The sequence below is a fragment of the Cibotium barometz genome, chromosome 52, assembly GCF_041138505.1.
Source record: "Cibotium barometz isolate CiBa-2024 chromosome 52, ASM4113850v1, whole genome shotgun sequence".
NCBI lineage: Eukaryota > Viridiplantae > Streptophyta > Polypodiopsida > Cyatheales > Cibotiaceae > Cibotium > Cibotium barometz.
This window is the reverse complement of record NC_141097.1, coordinates 8,237,029-8,255,236: the sequence shown is the minus strand read 5'-3', so window position 1 is coordinate 8,255,236 and position 18,208 is coordinate 8,237,029. Positions and strand designations below refer to the sequence as shown.

General features: G+C 47.3%; 1 protein-coding gene across 2 annotated transcripts in view; it reads left to right on the top strand.

Annotated features, from left to right (window-relative positions):
- The window catches only part of LOC147608752 (tocopherol cyclase, chloroplastic-like), a 58,743-nt gene that overhangs the window by 26,316 nt on the left and 14,219 nt on the right, over positions 1-18,208 (top strand). The gene's annotated exons all lie outside the window — the stretch shown is intronic.

The window sequence follows — 18,208 nt, the reverse complement described above, 5'->3', positions numbered from 1 at the left end:
AACTAGTGAGGTGTAGAGTTTGAGCTTGGGAGAAGAAGATATTATTAACGTGTTGCAAAAGACCCAACGGGTCTATGAGACAAAAGGTGTACAATGTGTCATGGAATCTCATCTGAGAGAGAATGAAAGAAAGTTGTATTAATGTCTATGGAAGGCCAAAATGGCCTGTGAGACCAAATACATAATACAAAGACCATGCAGGTCTTAAAAATAGCCCTCTTAAGACTGCAGTGCTGGTGACTGAACTCCCTTCCTCTTGTTGGTCATTCATATATAAAAATCGTTTGACTCCACTCCTCTTGCTGATGCTCATATGAATTTTATGAAACACCAGGAATTTATGTTTTCAAAGAATGGACTCCCCTCCTCTTGTGGATCATGCCATGTGATTTCTGGCAAAACAAAAACCATGTAGGGCCATGACACCAGTGCAGCCACACAACAGGGCAATTTTTTTTTCAGATGGTTCATATCACTAAACTGCTGATCATGCCCCTTTTTTTTGGGGGGGGAATCAAAATAGCCCTGTAGGGATGTGTGAGGGAAGCACGAGTGATTAGTGACAAAAGCTGGACACTCTAAAAAAGTATGCTACTCTGTCTCCGGCATTCCCATGGAGCAAACCTTGCATGTTCTCTCAGACTGAGGTCTTCCATGCTATCGTTCCATCTCGCATCTCAGTGTTGAGAGCCTAGTTGGATGGTAGCTACTGTGCGGATTGCATATTGTGGCACTGGTTTCGTCAAGTAGTGGGGCTTTACAATCACTTTCTGCAAAGCTGGAGAGTTTGTGTGAATTATGTGAGAAGTCTAAGTGCTCATACTTAGGCATTTTTCCTTTCCCATACAGTCAAACACTGCTGTTGGAAAAACAAGTGGGTCTATTGAGGGATTTTTTTTTTTCCTGGGAAAGAGATCCTTCTATAAGTCAAAAATCAGCAGCCCGAGGGCTAAATGTATATGCTCAGAACCCTCATAAGAGGCAAAAAACAAACTACACATGCGATCCGACTCGCTGAAGCTTCCATTGACCGCGGAGGGTATGAGTGATGTCAGTCCAAATGGAGTGGATGGACTCAGCTGTAGGGGTGAGAGTTCCCTTGATGGCCTCGCTGCAATGGGCCCACCATATATGCCATGCATGAAACACACCAACGTAAGGTTCCAGAATCCACTTACTTGTGTGCTCGCCCCAAACTGACTCTCACTGTTTACCATCATAGAAGCTCGTCCATTACTCGGCACTGCATCATATCATCATAAGATCACAGAACAACAAAGGGGAAATATAAGGGTTTGGCTAGTACTCACCACACAACCGTAGGCTCCAAACCACACGTGGTAGTAAGCTACCCACCGAGCTAGACACCGGCACAACCCTAGCAAACACGTGCCCACAAAGCATGTGTGTCCCATACCATGCACCCCCGAGCCATCTCGTTTGTTACTGGCACTGCTCACCAGTTGGCTAACCACTAGCTGGGACCCTTGGGATGCCCCAGTCCCAAGGTAGAGCTCCACAACTGGAACTACTCACAAAAGAGCCATAATCCCAACTATAGAGTCACTTGACCTGTTTACACTGCGTTAAGAATTGTCCGGCCAGTCTCTAACACTAGTCACATTCTGTCCACACAACACGGGACACAACATTCTCCCCCTCCTAACAAGTGAAAGACTGGGAGACAGTCTAGATACTAGCATCGAAGTGAAGCAACATTCTCCCAAATGTTGTCTTCATTAGTACGATATCTCCATCTAATCAACCACTCAGAAATAATCGATTTCTAAGGGTACGATCCCTACGATCCACAATGGCCATTGATTCATGGGGAACATAGACAACCGGATCTTCAAGTCTTGTGAGCTCCTGATCAGAAACTCAGTTATCTTCTGCACCCTGTACCTCTTTTAGTCTACTAACACGAACGATGGGATGCACGCACACTCCATCCAGAAGACGCACCTCTTTTTCAAGATCATAAAAGGTCCAGCAAATCTTAGAGACTTTTCTAATTCTCATTATTTGAGAGTCTTTTGGGATTCTCAAGTAAACCCATTGACCTTCATCCAAGACTCTAGCTGATCGCTTTTGGTTGGCATAAAATTGCGCTCTATCCTGCGCACCTTTTATGCTCTCTCTTGCAAACTGTAGCATGTCTTGCTGCTGTTTCAAGAAATCAGCCTCAGCACCAACTCAGACTTTCTCTAATCATCCATGGGGCTCTAGATTGAAAGCCATACATGAGCATAAAAGGGCTCTGATCATCCATGGGGCTCTAGATTGAAAGCCATACATGACCATAGAGGGCTCTGGGCTCTAGACTGAAAGCCATACATGAGCATAAAAGGGCTCATCTTAGTAGCAGAATGCTTAGCACTATTGTAAGCAAACTCTACTAACGAAAGATAATCTTCCCAATCAGACTATCTCAAAGAGACATATGCACGTAACATATCTTCCAAGTTTGATTTGCACATTTTGTCTGCCATCAGACTTAGGATGCGCAGATGAACTCATACTCAACTTAGTAGTATCCAATTTCTTGAATACTTCATGCCAAAAATGTCCGGTGAACTTTGCATCTTGATCATTGACAATATCAACTGGCAAGCCATAAAGGCTAAACAGCTTCTCCATAAATAAATGAGCAAGCTGTACAGCTGAGAATTTCTCTTTTGTAGGGATGAACCTAGCCAATTTGGTGAGTCGGTCAATGAATTATTCCCTCTCAAAGTCTGTGGTAATCCAATCACAAAATTCATAGAAATACTTGGCCATTTCTTTTTAGGTATTTTCAATGGCATCAACAAGCCACCACGTTTCAAGTGCTCAGCTTTAATTGACTTAGCATTACTGGCATTTTCAAACTACTGGTATTTTCGAACATATTGTTCGACATCAACCTTCCACTTTGGCGAGAAGAAATCTCTTCTTACCAAATGCTCAGTCCTCAGCACATCAGAAGGTGTGTCATGATACTCAAATATGATGTGACGCCCCACACTATGAACATCGGATACACAAACCTTTCCGTTTTGGAAGAGCAAACCATTTTGAATGGAATCTCCCTCATGCTACCAGAAATAGGGGTCATCCTAGCCTGGACAAAGAATGGATACAAGCCCTTGAGAGAGTCAAACAAGTTAGACTGAATTTCAACAAATGAAAGTTGATTCACATGACCTATTCTACTCAAAGCATCGGTCACTTTATTGGTGGATCCTTTCCGATAACGCAAAAGCATTTCAAAGATGAATTATCCACAAAGCTTTGCGAAAAGCTTCAAACTTCTCTCTAGAAAGAGGCTTTGTAAATCCATCTACCACATTGGTCTATGTAGGCACATAAGGCAAGTCAATATGTGTAGCATGGAGCCTCTCCTTGACAAAATGGTAATGTATCTCAATATGTTTTGTGCGAGCATGAAATACGAGATTCCGGGCAACTGCCAAAGCACTCTGACTGTCAGTGTAGATGGTGGTAGAAGATGGATGTCTAATACCAAGATCGGCTAATAGATATCATAGCCAAATACATTCCACAAAAGCTGTAAAGACATGATATATTCAACTTCACAGCTAAAAGTGGCCACTGTAGGTTGCTTCTTGCTAAGCCATGAAATGCATCAACCACCAAGAAGAAAACAATTTCCACTAGTAGACACTTGCGTGTCTGTGATATGCAACGGAAGTCTTTGTATTGGAAGATCCTGTCACACAGATGCTCACATCGTCTTCTGTATCCTGAGTTTCGTGAGTTTAGCAATCCACTTTAATACTTCAAACTTTAAAGAGATGAGAGAGAGAGAGATGAGAAGATTGGGTCCCGAATTACCCACTGAAGGGCCCCCTATCCCGATAACGAGATAGTATTTGCTTTATTTCTTTAGAGAGAATGACTGTGGACTGTAGATAAGCCAAACGCAAGATCTTGGAGGATCGGAGAGTGGCTGATCTGTACACTGCTGTAGAAACACCTCGATGACCTGATCTCGAGCCTATGCACTCTTCCCAAGGGCATGAGGAAGGGCTGCACACCTGAGGCTGAGAGAAGAAGAAGGTGGACTGTTCTACACTATGTTAGAATGCTGAAAACACTTATGAATGCTGTGTTACCTTCACCAGATGACTGCTGCATGTATGGATGATGCACAGAAGGCTGGAAACTGCTGTAGATTGTTGATTCAGGGCTGGAAACTGCTGTGGACAGAAACGCAGACCTGTAGGGAAGCTCTTGAACTGAAAACGTAGGTGTTCTGAGGCTGCTGGACAGAAACGCAGAGGATCTGATGTTGGTGGACAGAAACGCAGGTGATCTGATGCTGGGCAGATGCAGAAAACACTGGCTGAACCCTGGCGTTGAACTGGGGCTGATCTATATGCTGAATCAAGGCCTGAAGTGATGTTGAATGCAGGCTGATTGGATGCTGATAGCAGGCGCCTAGGGCTGACTGAAGCAAGGGGTTCTCAAGGGGATGGAGAAGCAAGCTTATGAGCTCCAAGGGTTGGGGCTGAAGGCAAGGATGCTCCTAGGGCTGAGGAGGAGAGCTCTTAGCACAATGAAGACTGAATGAGAAAATAGGCTCTATGCAAGCCTATTTATACTAACTGGAGGTTGGTCATTTAATAAAGTTTATATTTATAAATGCCCAATAATGCAAATAATGCTAAATAAATACTAATAAATATGGGAAAAATACCAGATAAATCCCAGTAAATTCCCTAAGGCTTCGGGGATGTTCTAAATGATGCACAGGCATATGAATGCATATTATGTAGGATGCAGAGTGCTTTCTGATGCAAACCCTAAGGCTTCTACTGACTCTACATGCATGAATGATTCTCTCCAAGTGGGTTAAGGGACTTGACTGACTGACTGACCCGCTAAGGTTGAGGAATGACCTACGTAGCTCGTGCGTGACTTATCCTGGACTGAGGATGTACAATGGGGTCGGCGTACGACAATTATCATCCTATTGGGTTTTAAAACTGTACAACTGCTGCACTTCTGATGATGAGCCATCTTGTCACCATACACTGAGTGCAGAGTGCATGTGACATTCCCTCCTGATTAGCTTGGCGGCAGGTTCATGGCTTTCAAGTAGTCCGCCAATAACTGGGGGTACTCCTGGAAGAACTCCTCGTCGAGCCATACGGCTTCGTGGGTGCCTCGATCTCGGAATTTCGTATAGAACTGACGAATCCGTCGACCGGAACCATGCTTCCATTGATGAAGAAGGATCTGCTCAGGCTCAATCACTTCTGCCTCGTCTACCATGTCTGGCTGTTGCTGTTCATCTGAAACATCAAACACTTCTGGACCAACATATGGTTTTAGCCAAGAAACATGGAAAACATCATGCATTGTCCAACTGGCAGGCAACTTTAACTTCATTGAGACATCACTGATCTTCTTAACTAATGGTAAAGGGCCAAAACTACGGAATGAAAGCTTGGGACAACGTTTGCCCAGTTGTTTCAATCTTTGCTTCATGATGCACTGAGAGACCCAATCCCCTTCCTTGAAGTGGATATCTCGTCTAAACTTACATGCCTATCTGTGAATTGAATGATGGCCAGGCTCAAAATTGAGGGCCAAACTGGGTTGAGTACCAAACTCTGCGGAATCGACATACTGATCTTCTAAGTCCTTTTCAGAGATGTTGAGAATGGTAGACTCCTGACTGGTTGGGATGCTGGTCTTTCTACTAAGAACATCTACTGGGTTATGCTGACCAGGGATGTACTTAATCATTCCTCCAACTTGTTGGAAGAGCTGACCCTGTCTAGTGTGCTGAGCACTCCACTGGGCACTTGGCATCGTCGGGAGCCACTTAAGTGCTTGGTGGTCTGTGTGGTGACTGTGAAAATGTGTCCATAAGGAACATGTTTCAAATGTTTGAGAACTGACTGCTGTTCTAGCTTGCCCTTGAAAGTCTTGGAAAGACAAGAGTGAAACTTGCTAGGAGGTTCTACTAACTGTGGGATACTGGGTAGATCATCCTTAAAAATGTCTGAATGAGAAAGGAGATCTGCCAACTGAGGGACTGAAGATGATGAGACAGCGGTTATTGATGAGAGAGAAGCTGTCTGAGCATAAATTAACGCTCCTTCTGCTCCCTTGCACATAGCTCGTCGGGCCTGGAGATGAGAAATCATAGGAACGCCAAGAATGCTCCTATCCCCCCGAATCATGACAGGCTCAGGAAAACCTTTAGAGATAATAAAGTTGTCCTGTCCCCAATTGGGAATAGGTTCATACTGACGAAACCACTGGATTCCTAAGATCATGTCACATCCCAAAAGAGGAGAGACAATGAAATCTCGCTGGAATGAGGCCTTTTGAACTTGAAAAGAAAACTGTTGTGCCTTTTGAGAGATGTGGGTGCGGAGACCAGGTGTAAACCCGTCTACCTCCAAATGATAGGGCACTAAGGTACAACTCATGTTGGTAGCCAAGTGGGGAGAGATGGCGTCCTCAGAACTGCCCATGTCAAAAAGGATTATGAACTGTCGGCCCTTGGCAGAGCCATAAGCTCGGATCAGGCTTTTCTGTGTGGTTGTTGCCTCACCCTCTTGCTTAGCATCAAGTACCACGGATGGCACGGAATGCATAGAAGGTAAGATCTGAACTGCATTGGTGGTAGCAGGCAGGTCTGGAGGAGCGGGGGATACTGCGGCAACTGTGGCAGAAGGCTCTTTGGAGGCTTGCTCCGCTTGTCTTTTTGGACAATCCTTCTTACCATGCCCAATGGTATGACAGAAAAAACATCTGTTTTCTGACTGATACTGTCTTTGCTCCTCTGGAGGAAGATAGCCTCCGGTGATGCCTGCTTGAGCCTTTTCCTCAGGGGTCTTCTTAGGCTTGGATTCCTTACCCCCTGAACTAGAGCTAGGACTGTTGTCTCTCTTAGTGTCTTTAGAAGATGAATTACCCTTCCCCTGTTGGGGTTTGGTACTGGACTGAGATGACTGCTTGGGCTTGCCTCCGTTCATCTTCATTTCTTCATTCTGAGCGAGAGTCAGAGCCCGGTCATATGTACTTGGTTCAAAGTTACGAACTGTGAACCGAATGTTAGAGTCCAATCCACGAATGAATTGCTCCATTTTAGCCTGCTCAGATAACCCTAACTGATGTGCTAAAGTAATAACCTTACCGGAAAACTGAAGCACCGGGGATCCGTTTTGTCCGAGTCCATAGAACTCGTCTTTCAGACCGGTCATGTACTGGGGCGGGAGAAATATGGTCTTCAGGTCATGGACAAAGATGTCCCAGTCAAAGGCTGTGACACTTGTGGCCTGGTCTGTATGAATACTAGACCAATGCTACCACCAAGTGACTGTCTCACCAGTGAGATGGGGAGCCGCTAAGTGGACTTTGTCTTGTGGGTTTGTGATCCTAGCTAATGGAAAATGAGCATTAAACTGATGAATAAATTGATTAACTGATGAATGATCACACTTTCCATCATACTTAATGAAGTTTGGTTGACTGCGAATGATGGTGGTTGATGCTACTGCGGGCTGTTGGCTGGTGACACCTATGACTGGGGAGACTGAGAGCTGCTGATACCTCAAGTGTATGGCCTCCTTTTCCCGTTGGTGTTCGAGTAACATACGTTCTCGATCAAGCTCACGTTGGTGTTCCCGAGCGGCGAGTTCAGCCTGACGCCGGTCTTCGTCGATCCTGCATTGGGCTTCCTCATAGTCCCGTCTTTCTTCTTTTTCTCTTCTCCTTCGGGCCTTGTCCTCTCTCCTTTGTTGTTCCATCTGAAAGAAGAGGGAGATGTAGTCGGGTGTTGCTGGAGTTGTAGAAGGACGTGCTGCTGCTGCCTCCAAGAGTTGGAGACGCTCCATGAGCAGCTGGTTCTGAGCTCTAAGAAGAGCTATGGTGTCTGTTGTAGGCGGAATAACAAGGTCTCCTTCGGGGGAGACGTCTTCCAGGTGATGAGTACTCTCTCCTGTAGACATGATGCTGAAGTCGGTGGTCGTGCCGGAACGCAATCTAACCATCCAAGGATGCCCCCACGCTAGGATACGGTGTGTGGACAATCTGAATATGATACCAATGTTATATGCAATGGAAGTCTTTGTATTGGAAGATCCTGTCACACAGATGCTCACACCGTCTTCTGTATCCTGAGTTTCGTGAGTTTAGCAATCCACTTTAATACTTCAAACTTTAAAGAGATGAGAGAGAGAGAGATGAGAAGATTGGGTCCCGAATTACCCACTGAAGGGCCCCCTATCCCGATAACGAGATAGTATTTGCTTTATTTCTTTAGAGAGAATGACTGTGGACTGTAGATAAGCCAAACGCAAGATCTTGGAGGATCGGAGAGTGGCTGATCTGTACACTGCTGTAGAAACACCTCGATGACCTGATCTCGAGCCTATGCACTCTTCCCAAGGGCATGAGGAAGGGCTGCACACCTGAGGCTGAGAGAAGAAGAAGGTGGACTGTTCTACACTATGTTAGAATGCTGAAAACACTTATGAATGCTGTGTTACCTTCACCAGATGACTGCTGCATGTATGGATGATGCACAGAAGGCTGGAAACTGCTGTAGACTGTTGATTCAGGGCTGGAAACTGCTGTGGACAGAAACGCAGACCTGTAGGGAAGCTCTTGAACTGAAAACGCAGGTGTTCTGAGGCTGCTGGACAGAAACGCAGAGGATCTGATGTTGGTGGACAGAAACGCAGGTGATCTGATGCTGGGCAGATGCAGAAAACACTGGCTGAACCCTGGCGTTGAACTGGGGCTGATCTATATGCTGAATCAAGGCCTGAAGTGATGCTGAATGCAGGCTGATTGGATGCTGATAGCAGGCGCCTAGGGCTGACTGAAGCAAGGGGTTCTCAAGGGGATGGAGAAGCAAGCTTATGAGCTCCAAGGGCTGGGGCTGAAGGCAAGGATGCTCCTAGGGCTGAGGAGGAGAGCTCTTAGCACAATGAAGACTGAATGAGAAAATAGGCTCTATGCAAGCCTATTTATACTAACTGGAGGTTGGTCATTTAATAAAGTTTATATTTATAAATGCCCAATAATGCAAATAATGCTAAATAAATACTAATAAATATGGGAAAAATACCAGATAAATCCCAGTAAATTCCCTAAGGCTTCGGGGATGTTCTAAATGATGCACAGGCATATGAATGCATATTATGTAGGATGCAGAGTGCTTTCTGATGCAAACCCTAAGGCTTCTACTGACTCTACATGCATGAATGATTCTCTCCAAGTGGGTTAAGGGACTTGACTGACTGACTGACCCGCTAAGGTTGAGGAATGACCTACGTAGCTCGTGCGTGACTTATCCTGGACTGAGGATGTACAATGGGGTCGGCGTACGACAATTATCATCCTATTGGGTTTTAAAACTGTACAACTGCTGCACTTCTGATGATGAGCCATCTTGTCACCATGCACTCAGTGCAGAGTGCATGTGACAGTGTCATAGCATCCTGCCCAGTCACTGTCTGTAAAAGCAATCAAGCACAATGTAGAAGAGATGCCATAAAACAAAGTCAATGGTGCCTTTAAGATAGCGAAAGGCACACTTACATGCTTGCCAATGCTGAGTGCCAAGGCCCAAGACTATGCATAAATCTGCTCAACTGTGAAAACAAACTAAACATCCAGACAGGTAGTGCATAGATAAATAAGGCATCGCACATCCTGCTGATAAGTGGCGGCATCAAATGGCTCACCGGCATCCTCAAGTGAAAGTTTTAAACTTGGTTCCATAGGAGTAGAAACAGGTTTACAATCTGTCATTTGGAAACGTTGAAGGAGTTGTTCAATTAATCTCCGCTGAGATAGCAAGATACCCCCCTTAATATATATAAACTGAATGCCCAAATAGTAATGCAAATGCCCCATGTCTGTGACATCAAAAGCATGCTGCAATTCAGCTTTGAAAGCTGAAAGTTTATTCTCATGAGGACTAGTAATGACCATGTCATCCACATAAAGAATAAGGATCACCAGATTGCCCCCACCTCTATGAACATAGAGAGTACTCTCAGTTGGGACTATTTCGGAACCTATTAGCAATCAAGTACGCATGAATTTTTTGGTACCAAGCACGAGGAGCCTATTTGAGGTTATAAAGTGCTTTATGTAATCTGCATACTTTTTTTTTTGCCCCTTTCTGAACAAAGCCAAGAGGCTGAGATACTTACACTTCCTCCTGCAAATCACCGTTAAGAAAGGAAGTCTTAACATCCAATTGATATACATGCCAAGCCTTGTGGGCAGCCAAAGCAACAACAATACGAATGGTAGTCATATGCGAAGTAGGAGCAAAAGTCTTCTCATAGTCAATGCCCTCATGTTTAGCATAACCTTTGGCGACCAAATGAGCCTTATGACGATCAATAGAACCATTAGGCTTACATTTAATCTTATACACCCACTTAGTGCCAATATCAGGCTTGCACGTAGGCAAGTCACATAACTCCCAAGTACTATTCTTTTCAATGGAGTCCAATTCCGAGCGCATGGCTGCAACCCAATGCTTATCCTCCAAACCATCAACATGAGAAATAGGTTCCTCATTACATACGGTGGTAACAAGAGCAATGCCAACAAAATGTGAGTAGGACTAGGCAACAAGGTCTTGGCCATCAAAAATGAACCGGGGGGGGGGGGGGGGGGGGGGGGGGGGGGGGGGGGGGAGGAGATACACACACACACACACACACACACATACACATATATATGTGCGCGTGCGTGCGTGCGTGTGTGTGTGTGTGTAGAGAGAGAGAGAGAGAGAGAGAGTTAGCTATATTAACGTCTTCAAAAGACCGTGAGACAAAAATGATGTGTACAGTGGCCATGAAATCTGATGAAATAAGATAAAGCAACAGTAAACTAAAACTGAAAACTGAAAGTTAAGATCTCAAGACTCTAAGATTATACAAGATGAAAAGTCTATAATCTACTATGCCAGGTATAGGGTACAATAAGTGATGGGATAAGGGAGAGCTGAATAAAAACAGTCAATCAACCCTGTATGTCAAGCAAGGGCCCATCCAAGATGTCCATCATGGGTGATACAAGAAGGCTAGAGATGTCGATAGTCTGTTGTGAGAATGAGGCTGCTCGATGGCAAGCCAAGATCTCCTGAATCCGGGGCTGATGAGCTGGGGGTGGTCGGGGTCCGACGGGGCAAGGGTGTCTAGCTCTCTAGAGTGTGGGTGCCCAATTTGATGCGACTCCCATGGGCCTACTGCGAGAGGGAATTGTGGTATAGGCTCCCATATCCACTGTGGTGGTCTTTGGTGCCTCCCTATCCACCCTGCTAGGCTGGAAAAAACTGGTGATGGTAAGCTGAGAGGAGGGCTGTTGGGAGTGAGGATCTCTGAGTAGTGACTCCTTGTGTTGGGTGAGCTCCAGTAGGAAGAGTCCAAGGCACCGGTATCCTCTCAGCTTTGTGAGTCTCTATCCGAAGTCTATGGGATGATCCCCTAAGCTGGCCAATGGCTATCCTCATAGCATGGGACACGAAGGCATTGAGATAACTTGGTCTTTGTATGAAACCATCTGCTATGAGTCTTAAGAAATGATCTTTGTTGTACTGCATCTTGGTAGGCGATGGGCCCACCACTGTGATCCATGTGTTATGTGTGTATAGCCTCAGTAGATCGTATCGGATCACCCAGTTCCTGTCCTCAACATAGGAGCCGCAGCAAACTCTACCTAGATGATCTCATGGGGGAACAAATGGCTTGCTGCATAGCATCATGATTTGGGGACGCTCTATGCGCTACCAATCTGCGGGGGATAAATCTAGTGCCCAGAAGGGAGCTGCATACATAAGTGCCGGGATGACTTTGGTGTCAAAAAGCCAACCCTTCGTCGTCGGCTCATGAAAATGCGTCTGGAAACACTAGCTCTCCAATAAGGCTAGAGCTACATATCCTCTAGTGAGTGTATCCTTTGCTGCCTGTCTCATAGAGAAGCGTGGACTAGTCAAGGTAGCTTCGAGATAGACATAGGACTGCACCACCTCAACCCTGCTACCCATGTAAGCGATCTCTGTATGGCTTGCAACTGGGTAGGAGGTGTGGAATACCATAACCTTCGTTTTCCCAAGGTTGATTGAGAGCCCCCTCTGTGTGCAAAATTCCTATAAAGTATTTATGTGCTTTTGTAGCCCCTCCTCAGAATTTGCAATGAGCACAATATCATCAGCATATAAAAGGATGGAAACAACCTAGAAAAGCTTCTTTGCCTCCGGTTCTGTCAATGAAGTCTGAGATCTCATCTACGTAAAGTCCAAAGAGGGTCAGAGACTGCCAATAATTGACTCATATAAGGCGATGATAGCCAAGATCATATCAAACGGGACCCTGAGATGATGTAAGCACTGTCATGACCCTCTGAATTTGTGCAGCATAAGTGTGAGCATGGTGGTCGGTGAGCAAGACATTTTTTTAATGTTCATACTTGGGGCAAGGGTTTTATCAAAACAATCCCATGTGTGGAGGGGACAAGGGGACAAAGGTTTAAACCCTTTAAAATTTAGAAAAACCTTTTGAAGGGAATCATGGCCCTTTTTAGGGGAAGCCCACGCTATTATTGGGTGTGTCTTTTTGGAGAGTCGGGCTGGATGCTGCACATGGAGGAGGGACTGGCTTGTGACACGTGCGCAGGTGTTTTTATTCGCTCTCTCTCTCGCGACAGGCTTGCTGCAGGGAAAGCAAGCTGTACTGCTCACGGGCTGGACAGAGGGGCAGTTGACAGCAGGTTGGCAGGTGGGAGCTGGACAGGAGATTTTTCCCTTTCTCTCTCTCTCTCTCTCTCTCTCTCTCTCTCTCTCTCTCTCTCGATGATTGGCTGGCTGCATAAAAGCACAGGGTGGGCAGTCTTCAGGTGAACAACTCTCTCTCTCTTTGTGAGAAGGCTGGCGGCAGGACTGTAGGACAGCAGGTTTCTCTCCCCCATCTTCGCTCTCTCTCTCTCTCTCTCTCTCTCTCTCTCTCTCTCTCTCTGTGTGTGTAGCCCGTCTCTCCCTGCTCGCGCTACGTGCTGGTGGTCTCCCTCTGTTCGTACCCATCCGCTTGTGCCGCCCTGCTCGCGCTGCGTACCCTTGTGCTGCTGCGCCTGATGCTGCCTTGTCCACGCTGTGCTACGCCTATTCGTACCCACCCGCCCGAGCTGGCCTACCCTCCATTGCTAGAAATACTCTCTCTCTCTCTCTCTCTCTCCATCGCACCTGTGCGCCTGCATTCGCCCCCTCTGTGTGTAGCCCCTCTCTCTCGTCAGGCCTCTCTGTCACTGTTCGCCTGCATTCGCCCCCTCTGTGTGTAGCCCGTCTCTCTCGTCAGGCCTCTCTGTCACTGATTCGCTTCGCGCCCTTTCCCCACCCACCCTTGCTCAGGCCCCCAAGGCAGCAACATAACTCTCTCTCTCTCTCTCTCTCTCTCTCTCTCTCTCTCTCTCTCTCCCCTCCCTGCCTGTGGGAAGGACTGCAGAGTAATCTGGAGGAATGGCCCCGAGTCTCCAAGAGAAACTCGAGGCCCTCGAGACGGCAATGAAGGCACTAATCAAGGAGAACAAGAAGACATCCGATTCCAACCTCAATGAGGTGGAGAACAAACTACACCGGCACATCATGGCCCTCGAAGCACGGGTCACGGACCTTGAACAAGAGAACACAGCACTCAAGGAGGAGGTGAGTGCATTGAAAGTGGAACTGGTAGCCGTCAAGAACACCGAGAAGGAAGAAGGGGAGATCAATGAGAACACTCTCACGGCCATCAAAGAAGAGATCTCCAAGGAGATCACAAAGGACATGGAGGGAAAACTCGAAGCCAAGTAGTCAGGATGGGTTGAGGTGGTGAAGAAGAACATCCGCAAAGAAGTGAGGGAGGAGACTCAAAGGGAAGAACATCAAATCATTCACACCACCATTGAGGAGGAGAAGATGAGGCATGTCCGCCGCCTCAATATTCGAGTCACAGGTATAGCCGAGACACCCAACTCCACTCCCGAGAAAGATGGACAACTTCTATGCATGAAGCTAGGCTACAGGGAAGAGGACCCTCTCCCCTTCACCAAAGCATGGAGAGCCGGGAAAGACTCAACACGCAAGCGAGCCCTCATCCTACAGTTTGCAGGAGAGACGGAGAGACTCACCTTCATGAGGAAGAGGGTCATACTACGAGATTTAGATTTAGCTCCTATTTTCTTGGATGATGATCTCACGAGGATGCAGCTTGAGCATAGGAGAGCTTGCATGCCATGAGTCTTACACGCGAGGAGAGAAGGCAAGAAGGCCTTCTACCGAGATGGTCGGGTCAACATTGATGGCCGGCCCATGGATTAGCGGTTTGGGGCCTATGGGACATAGACCAGGCCACTGACAGAGATACACATGGCAGTATGGAACTGTAATGGTTCACTATGGGTGCAGCCTGGACGACTGGAGCATGTTATGGTGGGGAGAGACATCATACTTCTGATAGAGACACATCAGAGCCCAGAGAGAGGGCTACCTCGAGTAGAGGGATTCCAGTGGGAGTCAGCATACAGGAGGACCACACGCCATGGTACCTCGAGAGGGTCGGGGGGAGTAGCAGTTCTATTCAGACGGGAGCTACAGGGGAGACTGAGAGTGGTAGCACAGGATCCAGAGGCCAGATACATGTGGATCAGCTTACAACTCTCACAGGACAGGGTTATATACATAGCCCTATGTTACTTTCCTCCATGAGGATCCTCCTATGTCATTACAGAGGACATGCCACAGGAGGAGGACACAGGAGGCTCTCCATACACTTGTCTGTCAGAGGAGATTATGCATTATTCTACACTAGGGGAAGTATTTCTTACGGGTGACTTCAATGCCCACACACAGAGCAGACAGTGTGAGGTGTATGACTATGATGACATGGAGATCCTCCACCCTGTGGATCCAGAGGAGATAGGGGCTAGTCGGGCATCAGAGGACACTGGACCAGACAGAGGACATTATGGGGACCACTTACTAGAGCTGGGAGCCAGGCATCGTCTCGTTATTTATAACGGGATGCTACAGTGTCCGGGATCAGGAGGGCTGACATGCTTCCCACATGGGGGTCATACACGGACCGGAGGCACAGTGGTAGACTACATTATGGGGTCTTTGGAGGCATCACAGCTTGTCACCTCATTCTCCATTCCACCTCGTCCTATTGGGGCAGATCATACATACTTGGCATTTTCACTAGCCGGATCACCAGTATCACCAGCCCCCCACATACCGACGCCACACACTACCATCTACTTCACACATGACATGGTAGACATATACACTGGCAGAGTAGAGGATGGGCTCCTACTCATGGATCCCCTGGCACCTATGGATACCATTACAGCCCAGCTGGCATCACTCCTACACACGACTGCATTACAGAGCTTCCCACATCGTGTCCACTCAGGAGAGCCTGCGAGATCTGGGACTATGCCCCAGAACAGATGGTATGATGACGAGTGCAGAGCCCTATACTCACGGATCCGCATACAGAGAGCCTTGGGAGCCATCACAGAGCAGGAGTCGAGGAGAGAGATGAGGAGACTTACTCGCCACAAAAGGCGGGCCTTCGCAGAGATACATGAGCTAGAGATCTTTCATTTCTTCATGAGTAGAGATAGCCCTATCTCATGGCGGCACTTCAGAGAGCCCCGAACACCGACACCTATTGCAAACCCACAGACATGGCACACATATGCAGAGAGCCTATACCACGCCCCACAGCAGCCACCTATACCTCAGCCACAGGAGCCTCGACCTACCACAGCCAGCTTCTTTACCCACTCGATGGTAAAGGAAGCTATCCGCCGTCTACGGCATGGACGGGCCGCCGACCATATGGGCCTGCAGGGTGAGCATCTCATATATGCAGTAGATTCTTTGGCTCCTTTTCTTGCACACCTGTTTAACAGGGCACTAGTAGAGGGTTTGCCTGCGGAGTGGACGATGCACACCATTGTGCCGATTCACAAAACAGGGGATATGCTCGATCCGAGCAACTACAGGACGGTTATGGTTGGCCACATGTTGGCCAACCATAACCGTGTTGGCCAAACTCTATGGTGCAGTGTTGGAGCAAGAGCTTAGCTTATATGCTGAGCGAGCAGGTTTATGCTCCTCAGGGCAGGCAGGCTTCAGGAGAGCTTTCTCTACCACTGACCATGTATTCACTTTGAGATGTATGATTGATCAGGCCAGAGAGAGGAAGAGAAAGCTCTATTGCTGCTTTGTGGATTTCCGCAAGGCATTTGACACAGTACCACGAGAGAGGCTCTTTCAGCGCCTGCAGTCTCTTGGCATACCAACAGATATGACATGGGGCATCTATGCATTATATGAGCAGGTTTTTGGGCGAGTCAGATGTTTAGGAGGTATGTCCGAGACTATTGCTAGCACCATTGGTGTGAAGCAAGGATGCCCACTTTCCCCCACGCTATTTGGGTTATACATTGATGAGGTGGTTGACTTCATTACACGGGGAGGCGGAGATGGAGTTGATTTAGCAGGTACCTCAGTACATATTATGCTTTATGCTGATGATATTGTATTAGTGTCTGAGTCTCCAGGGGGTCTACAGCAGCATCTACATGCACTCGATGATTTCTGCACACAGAGAGGTCTTACTGTGAACCTTGGGAAAACCAAGGTTATGGTCTTTCATACATCGAGACAGGGCAGGAGTCAGCTGACATTCACTCTCGTAGGACGCCAGGTGGAGGTGTGTACCTAGGGATTACCTTCTCTGCAGAGCAGCCACCCGCTTCACCATGGGTTCAGCAGCCAGAGCTAGATTGACACGGGGATATGCAGCATTGGCTATGCTAGAGAGAGAGTGCCACCAGGCGCATTTTCAGGAGCCCCGGACGAAGGGGTGGCTATTTGACACGTTAGTCACACCGGCACTGATGTATGGAGCAGCGGTATGGGCGCCAGGCCTTGCTACCCATTGGTGGACACAGATAGAGAGACCACAGGCCCTCATGATGGCACGCATGATACGCAGCAAACCGTCAGTACCTTATGACATTATCCGAGCAGAGTTTGCTGCGCCTCCTATGATGGTAGAGGCCATATTCCAGACTATATGCTTGCTAGACAGATTCAGAGAGATGCCACATGACAGATTGTCATACAGAGCTTTTGAGGCATCTAGACAGCTGGCTGAGGCAGGAGACAGAGGATCATGGTATGCACAGGTCACACATTGGTTCTCACAGCATGGCCTAGACACGGATCATCTACCACCATTCCAGTATGACAGGGATGCACCACATATCCGTCTCTCTCATGGTGAGAGGAACAAAGTATCAAGACAGGACCTATGGCAGATCTATACACGAGAGACATGGATATCGCCTACACAGCCTCTCCGAAGATGCTATACTACAGAGATCACTTAATGAGTATCAATGATGATGGATTTATAGAGAGGCCTAGATACATGGAGGGCTTTTTACCACACGGCTCCCGAGTGGCTATTGGTCAGCTTAGAGTTTCATCACATCGATTGGAGATCGAGACTGGCAGAGCAGCACGGATCCCCCGAGAGGAGAGGGTATGCAGATTGTGCAGAGAGGAGGTGGAGAGTGAGGAGCATTATGTACGCAGATGCAGAGCATATACAGCCATCAGAGAGAGATATCCCATTTTATTCAGAGAGCCACATTCCCTACGCCAGATCTTTGAGGCAGCAGACCAGCGCATACTGGGGAGATTCATTCTAGACATACAGCGTCACAGAGAGACATCATTACAGGCTCAGACAGCTCCAGAGGGGGGACGACAGACACAGATTACTACATTTTTCCAGAGATCCATCCCACTCCCAGCCCCTATACGGCAGGGAATTACTCTCCAGAGAGCAGAGACACTCAGAGCCCACAGGAGACAGAGGACACCTGGCTTGAGGACACCACGCGTATACCAGAGAGAGATGACAGAGATCAGAGCTCAGTCTCACAGAGAGGGTGCGGAGCGACTGGCTCGATTCAGAGCCGACCCAGGCATGTTCTTCAGGGAGCTGTGGACACCCCCTTCATTGATGTATACCATTTTATACCCCCAGTATGGTACAGGATGGAGCTAGCTAGGTTGCATATCATGATTGTATACTCCATGCATATAGCTTTGCATTCTCCTAGTAGTAGAGCTCCATCCCCTCCCCCACTCACTGTACTTATT